At 40.7% G+C, this 14,582-nt stretch overlaps 1 protein-coding gene across 2 annotated transcripts in view; it reads right to left on the reverse strand.

Moving 5' to 3' along the window:
• The window catches only part of SEMA6A (semaphorin 6A), a gene marked incomplete at both ends in the record, with an annotated part of 61,925 nt that overhangs the window by 7,531 nt on the left and 39,812 nt on the right, over positions 1 to 14,582 (reverse strand). The window lies entirely within an intron of this gene.

A 14,582-nucleotide genomic window follows, 5' to 3' on the forward strand; every position in this document is an offset into this window, starting at 1 on the left:
AGAGAGCAATCCCTGGTTCCTGTGTGTGAATAATCTAGTTACCCGTCACCAAGAATAACACCTTTCAGTTCAAGCACTACAGTTATCTGTAGTGCGGACACAAAGACGCTTCTGTCCCAGAAATGATGCATGGCTGCAAGAGGTGTATCCTGGACCACATGCCACGTGCACCCTGCGGTCACCTCCGCAGGGAGCTGTCATTGTCCAGCTGTCCAAGGTTGCCTGCAACAGATGGTAAAGCAATAACCCAACACAGTGGCATGCACGAAACTGAAACGCAGAGGTGGGAATAGAAGAATGATGTTTTGGCAGGAAAGAGGGGGAATATCTATCAGGGAATAAGGTAATACTTACGTCTAGACCACACACTAACAGCTGTCAGGGAGTGTCATTACTGTCTTAAACTTCACCTCTTTAGCTAAATGGGAGTAAGCCCACTTCCATCTCCAACACTTATAAAATCACTTGAGCCTTTCCACAGAACAAGTCATTGTTCCAGAAAGGCACAATGATTTTTTTACTGCTGTTATTTAAAGGGAAAACCTTGCAGTTCATTTCACTCTTCAGTGCAAGATTCTCTGTTTGATGTGCGTCTCCCTCTGTTTAGACTTGCAAGAAAAGCTGGTATAGTCTCATTATGAATGGAGGCTTTTATGGGCTTCAGACTATCTTTTTAAAATATCACTGAACAGGTTTTCAACATGTGTCTCCAGATGTTAGAACTGTGTTTACAGGCTGTTTCATGCTGCTAAAAGACTATTTCAGCCTGGAAAATCCCTGCAGGTATTAACAAGCTTTCTTCCTTCTTTTAACCCAGCAGTAGGAATGAATTAAAACAAGACAAAAAACAAACAAACAAAAAAAACAACAAAAAACCCCCACAGATTAATTTAGACTGGACACACAGATTTAAAGTGATAGCAAATTCAGGAATGACAAGAGCCTACCATGACCTTATATCATCTTTTTCTTGAAGGAATAATGTCAAGGTTTGACATAAGACAGCCACATTATAATCCCAATGATTTGATGTTTGCCACTTCATTCAAACCAGTTTGTTGAAAACAGTAAGTAAGCCTTTTCTTTCATGTTCCTTCTGGCTGCAAAGACTTGTTCTGCTGACTCAGTGCAATTCTACCAAGTGTCCATTTTTTTCTGGACTCTCAGTATCACCAGCTAGAAAAAAAAACAGCTAAAACATTCATAGTTAAAGCTGCTCTGCTGGCAATTTTTCCCCCTTCCCTCTTCTTGCAGTAAAGCTGTATCGTTGATTTGTAAAGGTCTGCAACTATGAGTTGTGCATGACTGTGCTGAGAAGAGCAATCCATCTCTCCCCAGATTCCACCCGATGGCTCTCAAAGCCAATCACCCAAGCTAGCAGTCTGAGATATCCAGCAAACAAAAAGCAGATGCATGTGCTTGGAGAGAAGAATTAATTTGGTAAAGAGAAAATGTTAAGTTACAAGAGGCGTGGGGATCATTGGAGGTATACAGAGAAATTGTATTTCAGAACTATGAAAAGAAAATCAACATATGAAATGCGTGAGGTAACATGTAACAAAGCCTTGAAAGAGGATCTAAACAATCAGATCAGCCATAGTGGCCTCTGTCAGGGTTTTTTGGCTCTTAATCAGGTCTATTTCAGAAGCAGTCCCTCTAGGATAGGTTAATCTATTGATCTCTAGGGGTGGTTTTATTTCACTTTTAAGCTGGTCCAAATTATATCCCTTCTATCCACTTTTGAAGAATGACTGTTGACCTGCGTCACTATAGAAAAAAGATGGTTTTAACTTACTAAAAGAGAAAAGATCCAAGAAAGGTGAGAGCAACAACTCCACCATGTCCACATGAGATAAACTGTGAGTCTTCAAATAACATTTGCAGAATGGATTTCAATTACCTGTTTTTAGTTTGATTATGAGCCTGCAATCCAATTTTTCTGCATGCCACAGTGGCCACACAAAACATACACCATAGCCACGCTTGTGAATTTTGAGAAATGAGAAACAAGCAGTTATTTTTTGAAAGGGATTATTGTACACGGAAATTACAAGATCTGAACCAGCAAATTCACGCACAGACAACTCCCACCCCCACTGAAATGAAAGGGAGACAGATCTGAAAGAGACTGTAATAGCAAGCTCTTAGAGCTTTTTTAATTTTAGCGTCTAAGCAGTACCTCCGTAAATAAACCAATTTACCAAGTTTGCACGTATGGGAGAAGGTTTGAGGTACGCAACCTCCTGGATCTATAATATAATGATGAAAGTCATTACAGTCCTGAAGCCAGCCCAATTTTATTTGTCCCAGTGGCTAGGCTCAAGGCCAGCTCTTGCACTAGAAAAAGCTTGGCAACCTTTCTCCCACTGGCAAGCAGTACGCAGTGGCTGATCATTTTGAACTTTTCTGATTTCAGTACTTTCCTTCACCTCTCACCCTTTCCCAGCGAGCAATGATAATTTTAGGTGCTTCTGCGTGATGGGGAATAAGCAGACGTAGCAGGTTCTTTAACAAAGTAAAACAAAGGCATTCACAGTAGTTAAAATAAGACGTATAAAACCCAAATGTCAAGGAAAATTAATTCTTTTGTAGCTTGTCTCAGCAGAGGCAAACTTTATGGTGCTTTGCATCTTAAAACACAACTTTCCTTTAAAGTCTGCTGCATTTCCTCTAATGACGTAAAAAAAGCTCAGTGCACATTCTGGGACCTTTCTACCATGCCTGGTATGAGCTTAAACATATCCAGCTGCTCTTTATTAGTTTACTTCAGGGGATATCTCACAGCTGGGTTAAACCAGATTTACATATGTTTGGCTGAATATGCATGATTTCAGGGCTCCAGAGAAGTTGTTGTAGCCTGCAAAGTGAATCTCTCATCTTCACAGTTCCCATTTCACTGCGTGGAGCTCCTCTGATGTGCAGAAAAAATGCTGTATTTTTTTTTTCTTCCCACTGTGGGCATTATGTATTCTGGGCAGCCCAGTGCCTTTCTGGAAGCAGTTTTTATGAACAGTGTCAAGGAAAGCGAAGCTGTCACTGAGAAATTCTGTGGCTTTTCCTCTCCTTTTTTACAGCCTGTTTTGAACTATGGCCTTTCCACACAACAGGGAAAAGTGAAGTTTGCTGAATGTCAACATAAGCAGCTCTGCTTTAGCAGGCTGAAGCTCAAAGCAGCCTCATGGAAGAATTTGGGTTAAATTTCAAACACTGTGTATGACCTAAAAGCAAAAATAGTTTCCCCATCAGCTCTGATCATCTTTAAAGACACGAAAATGGAAATGCTAGTTTTGAGCTACTAGTGTGACTGACCACATTATACAGCTGAATTAACAAAGAAGCCATCTATTAAACATCCAAGACATTTAAATAATAAGGCTGTACCCTATATATCCTCCTCCATGAGGTGCCTGGAAATTATTTTTTAACTGCTGAACAACTATGTGACCAAGCCAACATACATGCACTGTGTTTCTTAGAGATAGCCCCTCTGTCCACAGCTGGGTTGCTGGTGCACATTAGGAACATGGCTGGACCCCAAGTTAGGTCTGCTCTTACAGAGAGAAACCTCTTCTGTTATTAAAATGCCAGCACTGTATATTTTGTGACAGAAAGTCAACACTGTGGATTATTTCTTCATTTCTGCTACACTCATGAACACTGCAGGTGTAGTCAAAAAACCTGGACTTAAGAATTAAAACATGCCGCCAGTGACCAGTAAAAGACACAACTGCTTCTTCTAGAAATATTTGCATGGCTGGTGCTGTAGGCAAAAAATAGCTTATACACATCTGATGTTATGTTTATCATTTCCCTCCGTATTGCAGTCATATAACCTCATCTGCCTTTGAATACATTAAGTGACTGAGGAATTGCAATGAGTTTGAAACACTGGCCCTAACAGTCAGCAAGACTCACTTTACTGCTACTTCTTTTTCTGTATCTCACTGATTTTCCAATATAAATATCGGAAGCCTTCATCCCTCTCAGTTACAATCACTGGAATTTGCAGTATCTCCAGGAAAGCAAGTAGCATTACTCCAGCACATACTGAGGAAAAAGAGCATTTTCCTGACAGACTTCTTGTCCTGTGCTGCTATAATGTCTCTCTTGTCTACTTCATCTTCTGTCTCCAGTGGTGGCTTCCTCCATGCATTTTTATGTCTGTCAAATTTATAGTTCTCTCCTTTTCTGATGAATTTTTTTAATCATCTCCTCACCTTGCAGGTACTGCGTGTACATTTACACTTTGATGTCATAACTTCACTGACGTTTCCTATCTGTACATTTTTGAACGTACTCAGTGATTACTCTGGCCACTCTGCTTCCTGGGATGAGGTGACCCTGCAGCTTCACCTCAGAGGACATACTTCAGCAAGCTCCAAGAAAGCTGCCCTGGGGCCAGCAACAATCCAGCCACAGCAGTGTGCACAAACCCGTGTCCTCTCCACTACGCATCCAAAGCAACCATCCAGGCAACCTCTTGGCTGTCCAGCAGCAGGCCAGGCAGACATACCCCTATATTCGCTTTATCACACATCTTGCAGGCAGCAGTGTTTCTGCAATACAACAACTCCCTCAGCCTTCCACTCAGTTGTTGTACTGGGTCTCATCTCTGCTTTCTGGATTTACTGCAATGTTAGTTGGATTTCTGCTCACACTCTTTCTTTAAGCCAGTGTTTTCCACTGCTCTGGGCAGCTCACACATCTAGTTAATCAACATGAAGCTAGGTGCTCGAGCAAGGAACACGACTGGCTTTTTTCATGTCTGTAAACTAGCTCTTAACATATGTTTACTAATCTAAAGATATGCAAATTTCTATGTGAGCGCTTAAAGCCTCATTTTTTTCCTAGCATTGGGACCCTAACGAACTATATCACAATCTATTTTCCCTCAGTAACATACATTTATTCTTTTTCCTCCTTTCTAAACACAGTGTAGGTGAGAACAAACCTTTTGCAGAAGCACAGCTGATGTTATCAAGCTGTCTTGCCATGAGCAAGTAGAGATATAATAAATTGCATTGTCTTTCGACGTTGTGATGCTGGGTATATAAAAGCACCTAGTGATTTGATACTAGTAATTTAGTTCAATGAGTGAGAACTGCACGCTGAGATATACAAATGCCCCTGGGTATGGAAAATTAATTGGTCTTACTGGATGAGTACCTCAGGGCATTGCTTGTAGCTTGGTTGTATTTAGACAAAAGGTATATAAAGTGCTGCAGGACTGTAAGACCTCTTTAAGATACTGAATAGAGACTAGTGTTTTGTTGAGATAAAGCCAGCCGCTATCTGCAAAAAAAAGAAGCAGTGCTCTTTATGTTCTTTATTATGAGCTGTGATTGCCCAAACCTCTGGGCAGACTTTGTGGTGAAGCTTCAGTGTGGGGAGGAGGCAGAAGAAGGGACAGAGGGCACCCCTGCTCTGTGCCCTCCCTTGAGAGCCTCTGATTTGGACTCATTCAGCAATGAGCACACATGGAGAATTGTTGAACTGTTCGATGGGAGCTATAAGCTTGTGGCAGGAATTAAATTTCTCCAGTGCTGACCACAGGCTCAAACAAACTACCAATGGCTTTTTCTGCACCATATGACAAGACCACTTCTGTTAGCTTCTTTAAAAACAAGTGAAACTCAGTGTTTACCCAGTGTTATGGCTTCTGTCTCACTCACCCTGCTTGCTTCCAAACAGGAATTCAGTAGTTTTCTGGTTTAAGGAATAAGGAAACACCTGGAAAATATGTGCTTCTCAAAACACTTTTGAAATTATTTTAATGAAGGCTTCAGTGTGCTGCTGTTCAGGAGGTGTTTCTGTGCATGCTTAAATTCCCTGTTTGTGCTGGTACTGTTTGTGTTCAGTAATCGCAGATCTTTGAGACCCTGAAAAAAACCCCTCTTTCTTTCTATAAGAATATGATAGTGAATAACAGTAGCTTTGTAGGATCTTAAAAATGTGCCTTCTTTCCCCCCACCATATTTTTTTTTTTTTTAACAGCTGTTCTTTTATTTTCTATCACATTGTGTGTAAGACAGGATGGAGCATGAACATGATGGCATATCACTGACAGCATGCAGCTGGTGTTATTTTCCAATTAAAAAAATCCTTGTTGGGCATATGAAAGAACCGTCTAGTTTATGCCCAGTTGTAACAATGCTATAAAGCTGCACCTTCATCTGAGATTTTATTTCACAGAAGATAGCAATCTTTGGTCGCTGGTGGGGGAGCTACAGTTTAATCTCGAGGGCTAACCACTTTGGTAGACATGGGAGGCTGGATCTGGTCTGGAGGCTATCCACTGGGACTCATGGTTTCAGACGATTACAGGTATTCTTCCCAGCCAACACGAAGTTGGTGATGAATGCGCTCTTAAGACATTTCCAAATGTGTGCTGTATCGTGCCAGAAATACCTTTTAATGCTTCCTAAGCAACTCCTCTATCAACTGCTCTAAGCTCTTCTAATGCCAATGGACCTGTTAAAATCTACTTCAGCAGGGACTCTGACTTACTCTGATCTGCAGGGGCAGGGAGAGGTGTCAGATTATCAGCTAGTAAAGTGCTTATCAGTCACAGCACTGATGCTCAGTGTACATGGAGCTGTCTATGTATTTAGTTCCCTAACAGTGACAAGTCTCTTCTGGGTATGAGGGACTGATATTTTTCAAAAAACTTAAGCATGGCCAATGAAGCTCTTTTTTCTCTCACAGGGATGTCAGTAGATTTTTGATATAATGGTAAATTTGCACTGTCGGCTTCAAAACTTCTCAATAAAGCACAGAAAATTTTAGAACACATGATTGAAATCTAGCAAAAGTCATAGCAACAGTTATCAGATACCAGGGACCATAGTGTCTCACTAAATGACTATTAAAGAGCTTGAAGTAACACCTGCCTTAACACCTGACTAAACTGAGGCTATTCATAGGAACAACTGCTTTCCAAACACAACAACATTTGTTATCTGTATTTAATGATCAGTAAAATTAACATGGCAAAATCTAAATTATACTCTCTCCAGGTTTTTCCTTTTTTAATTAACTGCATGCTGTTAATCAGTAAGCACCAGCCCATTCTGACATAAAGAATTGAGCTCACCTTTTTTACAGTCTTATAGAAAACTATGAAAAAAAGGAAGAGAGTCAGTCAGGATCCTTTCTACATATTGAAAGGGATGTTGATACCATTCACTAAAAGGTTATCTATATGAGAATAACGCAGGTGGTGTTTTGTACAGAGGTATGTAATTAAACAGTTCACAGTCCACAGATCATATTAAAAGTGCCCTGAACCAGGACTATCAATGTTTAAGTCATTGTAAAGTTACTACAGGACATTTTAACTATTAATTAATTCAATTATCGAAACTAAGCACATCCTATATGAGAAAAAATGAATTATTCAAATATCTTTACAGCATATTGACATTTCAATTGTACACTGGCACTAACACCAAAAGGTGTTTTAAGTGTTTTTCAGATACCAGATTTTCTGCTCTTAAATCCCTTCGAATTTCAAAGCAGTTTCAGAAATCTCTTATTTAAATGGCTAGGTTGCCCTTCCACTTCAGCATCTCTGTATGGCACGTCTCCCTATACTCAATATAAATGCCGCAAAAAAGAAACTTCACATTACCTAGTGTCCTGTCCACCAATTTTACTTTGTTATTTTCAGATAAAGTGGTGGCCCTGTGGGGACAACATACCCTACAGCAAATTCCCAGCTCTTGATAAATATGTCAATGCTACAAGGGTCAAACAAGAGCATGAGGCAGCCTGTGTTCCTCAAGCGAGCTGTCCTCACCGGGTGACGGGATGAATGCAGCTGAGGATCTAGTCCATCATACAATAGCTCTAATACCCTGAACGCGGAACAGCTGCCTTGACAAATTAGACGTGGCCTCTTTTATTGAAAAAGCAGATCAAGGTCCTGGGGCAATGACAGTTTTTCCCTGGTTTAGTAAGACAGGCTTCTACTGCTCGTTGCAGCCTGAAAATGGATTGCCTGACTTCAAATCTATGCAGGCGGACAATTACGGGTCAAGGATACCTGCTGTTTCCTGCAGCCACATCTGGCATTTGATGAGCTCTATTTTAAACATCACCCTTCTTTTATTTGTAGGACTCAGTAATTTGGGGACATTTAGAAATAAAAGCTCTCTTGATAACTTTCATAACCAGGAGTCACACATGGACACAGTCTCTTCTACTACCAATGATGTCTTTTTTCTGGCTACTATATAGCAAATGGCTCTTGGTTCTAATCCTGCAACTTACATTTCCGCTTCTGCTAGTTAAATCTTTTAAGTTACTGCCAGTGCTGAAGTACAAGCATTTCTTTAGGTTTGGTACAGGCAGTTGGTGTGTGTTGGAATATATCCTCTCCACTATTTCGATGTCCTCATCTTTGCCTATCTGCTCCTCTCCTTACACTTTCAGAAGGTTACTATAGAAATCTGTGACTAAATGAGCTGGGGCTTTTTATGTACAGTTTGAAATGAAGATTTAGTCACAGAGAAGCCACACTAAATCACTGCCCTGTATTCTATTACAATCAGCATTTTTTATTAAAACTGGCTTAAGGATGTGGTTCTGTCCAGGGAATTAGTTTCTGTCCTCTTTTCTGCATGCCTTGTCTCCTCTCTGCCTCTTCACTCTCGTTCTCACAGAAACTTACAAAAAACATAATGAAAAGAAGTTTGAAGATAGTCTGCTGTGAGAAACATCCTTCCAGCATTCTCCTTTCATCAGTTTTATACACCATTTCCCTTCTATTAATTAGCATTTACTTTTCTACTGCCACTGTTTGAACTCAAGGCTGCAATCTGAGATGATTAGCTGTCTCTAGTCTTGGGAGCAGACAGGCCGTACATGCAAGACAGAGCAGAAGAAGGATCAGTGTCATTCCTCTGGACAAGTCTCATGTGTTCCCTTAATCTGGACTGCATAGTCCTCTGGTGCATGTCACAGGATACCAGAGACCAGCATGCTGAGACCATCAATCTTCTGTCATGTTTGCTAGTTGTTAGCCTGGTCTGGGGACACAGGCATTTGGCCATTAAAAACTCTGCTGAAAAATTTGGTCCCATTTAACTGCTAACAATGCCTTTCTGGTATTTATCTAATACAGAGCTAAAATAGTGCTCCACAGCAGCCATACTCTGATTAGTCTCTGAAACATTCAGTTCCTGGACAAGTTGCTCATTAGAGCCATTCTTGACAAATATAGGGTTATCTGTTTGTTTGTTTGTAAAATATTTTTGTTTTAGTATTTCACCAAAGTAGCTAGTGTTATGTGACAAATGTAAATAAGCTCCCACTCTAGGAACAGTGATATTTACAGTAAGCTGATGCTAATTTACTTAAGCACACTTCAGAAAAAAAATCTATAAGGTTTTGTTCAGCACAGACTCATCCAACCAATCTATTGAAATCCTAATGGGAAAAGTAAGTGGTTTTTAATCTAGATGCGGATCTATAAAAGTTTAAACGGACTAAGTCCCATGTCAGCTTGTCTTGTGTAAGTGAAATCCCTTTGTGAAGCACTACAGCTCCAAGTAACCACACCTCTCATGTCAAATCTCAGCCAAATGCTGCAGAATCATAGACAGAATCAGGGCAAATTCCCTATTTCTTTTCTCACAGCTCTCTTTTACTAGACTGTGGGTAAAATACTTAATAGTAAGCTAAGGATCTGGTTTAATTTGATCTTCATTGTTTTGTCAGCACTTGGCACTGTTAGTGAACTGCAAAATACTTGCAATCTGCTTTATGTTTGTGCGTACAAACGTTTGAGACATGGGCAAGAACAGCAACGTTTGTGTAGCCCCCTCCAGGCACACACCCTTTGAGTTCATAGCTCTTCTCAAGCCCCATGCACGCAGAACTGACTACAGTGCAGCTCCTTCTCCCATTTTAGCCTAACACCTTTTTTATGATCAGTAAGTTCCTTCAGACAGTGACAGGATGATTATATGGGTCAAATACAGAATATTTGCTTCACCTTGAAAATTCAAGCCACTCCCCCCCCCCCCTGCAAACACTGACTCAAAGGATAAGTTTTGACAAATCTTGTGCCACTTTAAATCCTTTTCTGAATTACTGCAAAATGCCAGCAAGATAACAACTTCTCCCTGCTTTCTGTGATAAAACACGCTTTGAATCTTTTAGATCCTTTCACATATTAGCACATAACAACATTTTTGTGTAAAAACATACTTTGCAAATGTACTTTCTGGTGCAAAACTCAGCCCTCCCATGATAAACATTAGTTGTTTAATTCAGACAAAAAAGAGTCTGAAGCTTGCTTTGCCACAGATTTTTTTTTTCTCTCATTTCATGTCTATTTGTAAAGTATCTTATTAAATCAGCACTTTACATTCTTTATCATAACTGTACCTGAAGTTTCATGTAAGTCTCTCTCACTACAGCAGAATCTGCCTGAACATTTGCAGACTCTCTGGGGACAAGCATTGTCAGCACTTGGCAAATCTTTCAAGTAGCGATAATCACAGTAAAATTTAGTCACACTGCCACTTGTGTACAATATTAAATACCTTCTGGAGTCAGGTTTTGAAATGAACAGCACTTGGGCTCCCCAGAAGCACAGCCCTCTCCAAACACAGCAGCTGACAATTGCTAATGATGTCTAATTCTGTACTAGAGGAAGGACTGCAGTAATTATTATTATTATTGTTGTTATTGTTAATAAAATTATTAAGATAGAAATATATGTATTTATATCTTTAATATAATAAAACCAAATGATAATAATAATTCTACAATCTCTAAATTAATAGATTCTACCAGATACTGTATCTACAGGAGCACTCTTGAGATCCAAATACACCAGAAGCCCTTAACTCTATAAACTGCCTACCACATCCCGCTTCTAATCAGCTTTTTACCATTGCTACTTGGATATTGACAAAAGGCTTGTTAAGGAAAGGAGATACCACCGTATAATCTTCACTTAATGTCAAGACAAGAAAGTATACAAGCATTAAGCCTGCTAATAGTACCGCTACACTTTTGTCATTCAGTGCCCAGCTCAGCAATGTCCATGTGAATGCTGTGGAGAAGAAGCTGTAGCAGAACCACAAAACAGTAAGCTGAATTTGCAACCAATTTATCAACACTGTGATTAAAAGGCAAGCTCCAGGCATTTAGGGAGCCAGCGAGAAAACCGAGCAGTTGGCTGCGTTTGTGCTAATGAACCCCAGACTTGAAAAGCATGAGGCATTTCTGAAGGGAGGCAGGAAGGACAGGAGGCAGCAGAGAAGGGCAGCAGGGTAATGAGGGGCAAGGCCAGCTACTTCTGAAGAAAATCTCTTTGTTTTCTTCACATAGGCCTCTCTAGGAGCAGTACGTGTCTACTCCCCCCTTCGTTAGTAGGACGACTACAGAGAGACACAATGCTAGAGCACTACCGGGGTGTAGAGGGTAAAGCCTTGGAGCACTCCACGGGGGGAGCTTCACGACGGCAGAGGAAGGGAGACCAAGTACAATGGCAGCAGGGGGAAGGTTAGACGGCAAGGTTAGGGAGACTGTTTCGACAAAGGTGAGAAACACACAATTAAATTAACACTAAAACACAGCAAGAAAGGAAACAAAAAGTAAACATACTCTAGAACATGTTTATATTTTTTTTTCTTTTTTTTTTTCCCCCTGGGCAGGAGACGGAGGATAACAGGAAAGAAGGGTGCAGTTTGCCCAATCAGAGCCAATTTGTTTTGTTTTGCAACAGGAGAGGCAGATTTCTTAATGGCCAAAGTGAAAATGCCAGTGGGATGGCAAAGCATAGTTCCCACTCTAAGGGTTGCACTACACATTTTCACCTTGGCAAGAAAAGAGATGTAGATCAGAAACAACAATCCCAGAGTATATTTAGCTACCAAAGCTGTGGCACACAAATGTCACATTCCCATGAGTCAGCCCTTTTAAAGAACCCCCTCTGCATGCCCCCACAGATATTCCCCAAGATGCTTGCACTGAATTAAAAGTGAAGCATATGGATGGATGTGACATCATCAAAGCACTCGTATTACATTAAAGAAAGCAGCAAGTGGATTCTGTACAATTAGTACAATCAGTAAGAAGTCATTTGTGAGCACAGGAAAAGAAATAAAACACTGTCCAAAGGATTAGACACAACCAATGAAGAACACCACAAAACACCTTGCAAAACAAAGAGAAAAATGTTTAAAAAAAAAGCGTCTGTGAATGAGTGAAAGTAAAAGAAATTACAGCAAATGTGAAAACCAAATCTTGATAAAAGGACAGTAAGCATAACATTTTCTGTTTTAATTTTGTGTAAGAACTCTTTCCTTTGCCCTTTCAAAACAACAAGTCAATCGTAATTTTGGAACCAACAGACTTTGACTGGGCAAGGCAAGGAGTAACAACACAGAAGTAGATGGTAATGGTAAACAACCATGCGGACACCTCTGCCGCCATTGTTTTGATTGTGTGTAGACTGCTTCCAGCTTTGTCAATATTCATAATTAGGCACTAAAGAATGCATGATATTTAAATGACCCTGTCAAGTGCTAATAAGGCTCTTTGGTAACCATCACTCCCTGGGGAGGGAACTATTGAATGTAAGCCACCTCATCAGTCAGTGAATTGAAGCGAAAATGATTAGAATCCAACAGCTACACATTTATTAATATTTTCACTGCATGCTCTTCTGGAAGCTGCTAGTGGCATACAAGATGCTTTTAAGAGCTAGCTTTCCATCTATTAAGCATTGCTTCACAAAAGATTTGTGAAGCAGGGACCCACACATAACAAACAGTACCATTAAAATGCCAACATCTCTGCACCTTCCTCTGGGTACAAAAAGGGCCAGATCTTCCACTATTGGTGGTTTCTGACACCACTCCCCTGTCTGACACCAGCAGAAGAGCTGAATTCAAGGATCTCTTCCTTCCTCATCAAATCTGCTTAATGACATTCCATCCTCCCAGGGTGGAGGAGAGAAAGATACCACTTTCAGAAGAGAGAACACTGGATTTTCTAAGAAATGTCCTCTCACCTTGAGCACTTTGAATGCCAGATATTACTAACAAGACTGGACAGAGAAAGAAAAAAGCCTTATTTTTTGTCTGTCAGCATTATCACTGATTTGTTGCTGTGAGGAAAGAGGAGTGCTAGGTAAATCACATGCCATCTTTAGAAGAGCATGCAGGCTTATTTGCCTTCCTTTCTCTACCTATGTGATACCTAGAAATCACTTTTTCTGGATTGCCCTTCTACAGCTGAAGAGCAAGGGCTGAGGAATTAAAAAAATGATGTCAATATCTCAAACTAAGCTTAATCAGGAATTAGGAATCTGAGCTTTCATCTTCAGCACCCTCAGCTCCTTGTACCCTAAGTTATGGGTTTTAGTATTGCAGCTGCCTGAAATTCTTCCTCTGCTGAGGCTCAGCAGCCCACAGGTCTGCAGGGTGCAAAGGAGCTTTGTGCATAACTCACATGTAAACTTAACTCACACGTGAGCCTGACCACGTTCTAAGAATGAACTTCTGTTGCTTTAGATTTGCAGTTATTCTCCCAGAATGTCTACAAGACCAAGCTCTGAAAAGAAATTGTTCAAACTGGCTACTTCTAAAACTCAGTTAAAGGATAAGGCAGTTTTGCCCTTTCTTATATAGGAAAAGCTCATTGCTGGGAACTGGGAGACAAGTTCACATTCTCTGCCTGAGGGAATTCAAATCTTCATATTCCATTTCCTGATATCCAGCCTAAAAGCTAAGGCTACTAGGTTAATGTTTGCCATGGCATCTCAGGAAATTTTACCGCATCTCCTGTCTAATTTGACTGGCCTCCTCAGCTGGAAAAGTGCTTCAAGCGTTGTCTCCTGCGCCAGCCAGGTGTTGCCCATTGCCTTCTTGGCTATGAACTGTGAAGGCTCTTTGGGGTCAATCCTGTGGAGTTCCCTGAGAAATCCAGGATATCCCAGGACTGTGGGAGGCACTGTGTCTGGGGCTGTTGTGAATAACAGGCACTGAGTTCACAGTCTGGGTCCAGACCACCACCAGCTGTTTGTGCAGCTCTGCTGAAGACTGTCCTGCAATGTTAACGTGCTCATTAGCCCCTGCTGAAAGTCTCCACAGCCAGTGCAGAGAATTCAAGACTCACTGGGTCAGATGGGAGGGGATGGAGCATGATTTAGTAACCTACTAGTTTAGGCAGACAACTCAAAGCAGCACGTCTGGCATGCCAGCAGCTTCTCCAGGAACAGCTGATGCTTTTGTCTAATGAGTTTTTCATGTAAAATGCATGAACAATAGAGCCTGGAATCCACATTTCAATTAATATTTTAAGTGTTTTATATCAAGTATTCATAGCAGAAAGGACCAAGGCTCATGTGTGTTCTTGCCCCTGGTGAGTACCCTAACCACTCAGCAAGTGAGTTTTGCTCATACCCATCCTCCTCCTGACCCACTGAGTACTTAATTAGTGCATACAGAGGAAAACATCTTCAACAGAGAAGAGATTGAAAGAAGCGATCTAAGAACACCCTGGAGAAGGATAACAAGGACTCAGATCTCTCTAGTGAGTGGAGCTATTTGAACCTAAGTCTC

Source organism: Nesoenas mayeri, assembly GCF_963082525.1.
Source record: "Nesoenas mayeri genome assembly, chromosome: Z".
Taxonomy (NCBI): domain Eukaryota; kingdom Metazoa; phylum Chordata; class Aves; order Columbiformes; family Columbidae; genus Nesoenas; species Nesoenas mayeri.